Source organism: Suncus etruscus, chromosome 4 (genome assembly GCF_024139225.1).
Source record: "Suncus etruscus isolate mSunEtr1 chromosome 4, mSunEtr1.pri.cur, whole genome shotgun sequence".
NCBI classification, from domain to species: domain Eukaryota; kingdom Metazoa; phylum Chordata; class Mammalia; order Eulipotyphla; family Soricidae; genus Suncus; species Suncus etruscus.
Genome location: NC_064851.1, coordinates 165339908 through 165345869, shown reverse-complemented (window position 1 = coordinate 165345869; position 5962 = coordinate 165339908). Strand labels below are relative to the sequence as shown.

The 5962-nt window shown below is 31.9% G+C and overlaps 1 non-coding gene across 1 annotated transcript; it reads left to right on the top strand.

Moving 5' to 3' along the window:
• The first annotated feature begins 5008 nt into the window (after positions 1–5008).
• On the top strand, positions 5009–5115 carry LOC126007451 (U6 spliceosomal RNA). The gene has a single exon (XR_007495023.1). It is a non-coding gene; the product is annotated as a U6 spliceosomal RNA (small nuclear RNA).
• Positions 5116–5962: the final 847 nt, after the last annotated feature.

Here is a 5962-nt window from a genome sequence, read left to right as displayed (position 1 = left end):
TAAACCGATGGTATATATTAATATTTTTAATTTTTTAGAAATCTAATTGTACTTTTATTATTTCAAAATATTGACTTAGTTTTCATGTCTTATAAAAAGGAAATAATTTTACTGTTGGGAAGCTGAATTCAGATTCCAAATATATATACATATATTTGTATAAATCAACTAGTTGTGAAAACCAGGTATTCATCTGAAATTTATTGGCTTAAAATTCCACTTTAGGGTGAAGTTAAAACTACAATTATATTAAAGAATTACATCATGGTAGGGGTTTGTGCTGTCTATTTTAACAAGAGTAAAATAACTTTCCTCTCTCCTCCTGGTTTCTTGGCTGAAATGTGAGCTGCATGTAATAAAATACAGAAAAATATATCGGGAAAGGAAAAAATAGTAGGAGAGATACAAAAAAATGTATTTGCTAATTTTTTTTTTTTTTTTTTGGTTTTTGGGTCACACCTGGCAGTGCTCAGGGGTTACTCCTGGCTCTATGCTCAGAAATCGCTCCTGGCAGGCACGGGGGACCATATGGGACGCCGGGATTTGAACCACGGACCTTCTGCATGAAAGGCAAACACCTTACCTCCATGCTATCTCTCCGGCCCCGTATTTGCTAATTTTTATTTCTTAAAAACATGAAAATTACCAAAGATGAGCAAGCGGACACCATGAATATTGTCATCATCTCAAGAAGCATACTTTGAGTGGAATCAGAGAGAGGAAATTAAGTTACCCAGAAAAGCACGATAAGTATTAGACAATTATTAATCCAGATTTAAATCAAAACATTGTCTACTTATATGAGACTTAGTATCTTCCTCGTTATATCTAGAAAATAAACACTTTACTAATGGAGATATCCTTGCTAGGTGTCACTATACCTTATCAAATAATATGCTTTTTTCTTTTTTGGATTTTGAGCCACATCCAGATGTGGTTTAGGCTTATTCCTGGTTTAGAGGAACATAGGTGGTGCTAGGGCTCAAACTCCAGTTGGCTTCTTCAAGGCAAGTGTCTTGTAACTTCTACTTTGTTTTCAAAGTTTCTCCTAGGTCTGTTCTTACCAACAACTAGCTTGAGATAATTGTTATGCCAAAGGAGGGTAAATTGGAGGCAAATTCTGATCCCTTTTACTGTAAAATAAAGCAGATTTAAATACAAGACAAATAAACTTTTATTAAAATTTTACTTTTTAATTTCATACACAGACATAACAAAGTATGCCCCTTTAAGATCACCAAACTGGGCAACCTGGTGAGTTGAAAGTAGTCACAGGGGCAGAACTTCCAATAATATGATTAGGTATAAAGCAGAAACAACTACTGAGAACCCAGTGGTCTGATTTGAGAATTTTTACTGGCCTATGTTTTCTTCTCTCTTTCATAATGAGAATAGTTTTAAAGTAATACACATTGTCTAAATTCAGGAGACGAAGACCCACAGAGATTATTCTATAAAGCAAGTCCATTTTTCAAGTTCATTTTTCACTTGGAAGGGGTTTCTTTGAATAGGAAGTATTACAATAGAAGAAATACCACCCAATCTATGTTCTTTCTTTAGGAACAAGAATTATCCTTTTAACAAAACAGCTAGAACTAGCACATGATATATAATATAGGCCTTCTGGAAAGAATGCAAGATTGTATGTCTGACTTGAAATCTAAATCCCTGAAGAAACTCTAAAAGTTTTGGCCAAGACTGCTGCTATTAAAAACAATAAACATGTTTTCAAAAACTTTAGTATAAAATAATGCACCTAAAACCTTTGAAAACTTTAGTTTTCTTTTGGGGAGCATAAATTTGTCTCATTTTTGTTTGACTATCAAGTTAGATTTGCTTATTATTTTCTCCGGGTCAGAAAAATGTTTAGGTAAAGGGACAGAAAGTAAGAAGAACTGAAGGGAATAGACTGACTTGAGATACTTTTCCCCAGTGTACTTCATGTTAATATGGTCAAGAATTTGGGAAATTGACATAAGATACTTGTAATTCAAATAAAGAAACATTTATTTTTACCACTATAATTAATAAGGTACAGAGCTAATTTGATTTAGAATTTTAACTTTGTGAATTGAAACTTATCTTAATTCAACAATATGTTTATATTAATATAAATTATCTAAAAAGTTCAACTGTGGACATTTATCAACACAAATATTCTATTATGATATGTAAGAACTAAGAAAACGTCAGCATGAACACTTTCATCAATCATTATTTTTATTTGGAGAATTGTATATATGGTCTACAAAATATGGTAAATATTTTATATACCTTTTATATACTTAGAATTGAAAATAACAATTTAACTATTTCTCTTTGTATTACTTTATTTTTTAACAACCATGGTTGCAAATTTGTTCATGATTGAGTTTCAGTCATATAATACACAACACCCTTCACCTATTTTTATGATGCTATTTTATGAACAACAAATGAGGAGGCTTAAAAAGTTTAAAAAACATACAGTCCACTCAAAACATTTCTAAGTTGAACAAAAGATGCTTCCTTATATATTAAAGTCAATTAGTGAATTGAAAGGATGATGTAGAATAGAAGAATTTAGACTTCTTTGATCGATAGTCCCAGAGCCTCTTGACAATCCTCAATTCTTCCTTGTGAACAAGAAACTAATCTGATGAACAAATAAAGTAATATTCTATACTAAGCATTAATGGGTTGCAATCATTTTTTATCAGAAGAGTTTATTGAGATAATTTCAGTTGGTGGGCTGTGCACTTGGTAGATTTTTCCTTATCAGGAGTATAAAAAGTTGACCTTCTTTCTCTAATTTAAACAGGAAGATAATATCAGTACAAAGTATTGACAGTGTGATACACTTATACTGAACCTCAGAATAATCCAGTCCAAAGTGAACAATCAGGATTTTGTTAGCTTCAAAAATAATAGATGAGAGACCCCAGGATATAAAAGACTCACTTATACTTTTTATCTAAGAGATACAGAGTAGATCTGGTGGAACAGTGTCATCAGCAGTAGACTTTAGAAGAATTTCAAACTGGTTCTCAGTCTTCCTCGAGTCAGACCATGTATGTAAAGACTGAATCACACTTCATATAATTCAACAGAAGGGTAAGGGGAGTGAGTCTGTGACATAGAAATGAGTTCTTCGAGATAATTCTTGGATAAGGTCGTCTTCATATTTTAAATATATGCTTAGAACTAAATGACACTGTATATGTTATATGTTAAATATATACATTAGTTTTGTCCTCCACAATGTCTTATTCAAAGCATTGTATTCTAAGTATTGTATCTCTAAGAATGATTTTCTTTAGAATTCTATATATAATATTTTAGCTCATTGTTAATCTGTAGCTTTATTATTTTATAATAGAAATGGATTTTTATATTTTTGGAAATAAAATACCAAGTAAATTTTACAATCACTATGGATATTACAGCTAGATACTTTCAATAAAATGTACCCTTTTTTTGAATTTTGGGCCACACCAGATGACGCTCAGGGGTTACTTCTGGCTATTCACTCAGAAATCACAATATGGGGGACCATATTGGACACCGGCGGTGTCTGTCTGCAGTCTGCCTTGGGTCAGCCACGTGCAAGACAAAAGCCCTACCACTACACCATTGCTCTGGCCCCCAAAATGTATTCTTTTTTGATCAAAGTGTTGATGGGGTCATGAGGTAATATGGATTTCACAAAGATCATCTTATAAGGTTAGGCAATGAACGTTGGTGTATGAGAGGAAAAATATCCATGGGACCATAAAAAGTGGCCATGGCATAACTTCATACTTAAATAATCTAGAAATTAAAATGTATGTTATTCTGAAAGTTGTTGTGAGTGAGATTGATGCTTCTAATAGTAGGAAATAAATACTGTGTCATCTCTATAGTGCATCTTGGTTTGCAATTCACAAGAGAATCATAGCATAAAGAGTTCATGCAAGAGAAAATATAGAATATTGATGACTTCCATATACCATAATAATTTGTGTATTTTCACCTTCTGAATTTAGCTTTATGTTAGAAACCCAAGATAGTTACCAAAGAAATAATTGATAATAAAACCATATTTGTTACTCAGTTTCTGTAAATCTAAACTACAAGTTATACATACAACTGAGAAAAGTATATGAGTTAGTTTCAGAATACAACTAGGACATACTTGCTAAAAATTAAATTATGAGACTACTATAATGCTTTAACCCTGTATTTAAATTTATACCTTATATGTTGAACTTATAGAAACTATGAGGAGAAAGGAAATCAGGATGCAATTTTACTTAAGATAAATTACCTGAGGCTGGAGAGATAGCACAGTGACGTTTGCCTTGCAAGCAGTCGATCCAGGACCTAAGGTGGTTGATTGGAATCCCGGTGTCCCATATGGTCCCCCGTACCTGCCAGGATTGACTTCTGAGTGGATGGCCAGGAATAACCCCTGAGTACCGCTGGGTGTGGCCCAAAAACAAAACAAAAAAAAACAACCAAAAACAAAAGATAAATTACCTGTAGATTCTCTCCATATTGGATTAGAAAAATTATGAGTGAATAGTTAATAGTTAATAATTAACATTTAAGTAATTGTATTAAAACCTAACAATATTATAATTATAACATTATTATAATTATATATAATTAATGTTATAATATAATATACAATATATATTTATATAATTTATATTAATATATATTATATATAACATAACTAATATAATATAATTATATATAATATATAAGCATTATATAAGCATCAGTCTACAAACTAAAGTCTATGCATTTATTTTTAAAAGATGTATTTTAGTTTTTATCATTTGCAGTAATGCAATAAAAACTGGTTACATATTTTTATGAATAGCCTAGACTTTAGTACCTTCTATTCCCAGTCTCAAGTGATAATTTAAATTTAGGAAACATTTTTCATACCGTTAATTTGCTTCATGAGGACTTAATTCTATTTTCTGTCATTCTCTACAACTTATTTGTGCTTTTGGAGTTCTCTTCCAAAGTAGTGAGTGGAGTGCTTGCTGTGGCAGCACATATACTAAAATTGGAACGATACAGAGAAGATTAGCATGGCTCCTGAGCAAGGATGACACACAAAGCAGTGAATGGATTGAAAAATAGTAATTAGAATGAAAGTATGAACAAATAACATGGTATCATTAATTTTAATTGCAGTATGGTTAAATATGCATATTAAAATAGGTTGTGTTATTGCCTATGTAGTCCTCACAATTATACAGGTTTTTCTATCATCTTTAATATAAGTTGAATTATGCAATAAATATGGAATTCACAGGGGGATGTTTTCATTTGTTCCAGCATGTATGTCAGAGTACATATGATTTATATTTTATTCTCAAGTCAAACAACATTAGTTTTCTTAGAACATCTGGCTGGCATCTGGGAGATCTACTCCATGTTCTATTAATTAGAATATCATTGTGAAGTTTGGTAATGATCGATGTGAACAGAATATATTTATATATACAAAAGCTCACTTTATTGATTTAATACTATGCGGTGTCCTGAAGTGCTTTGGTTTTCCGCACAATTTAAATACACCGCCAAAGCTTTATTTATTTAGTGAATTCACAGTGTTTTTCTTCAAAAGTGTTACAGTGTAATGGCAACCAGACAAGATCCAGAAGGCAATTTTTCTTTAGTCTTCAGTTGCTTTCCCAAGTGTACTCTGACAAGATCACACCAGCATCTTAATGCTGAATGGTTTGAGATGTGCTTTCTCCTTCTTCCCCTTCTTCCCTTCAAAGTTTGCCTATCCAAATCTGCACATAATTCCATGTCTGTTGAACCAAATCTCTCACACTAACCTTTATTCTGCCATTGTTAGAAAATTTAAACCTGAGAAATAAGAAGTGACTTTTGATGTCTTGATAAGCCTACTCTTTTATTTTCAGGTGACCTTCGTTCTCTACACTATGTAAACTATGGACCTTCTTGTGTCTTTTCT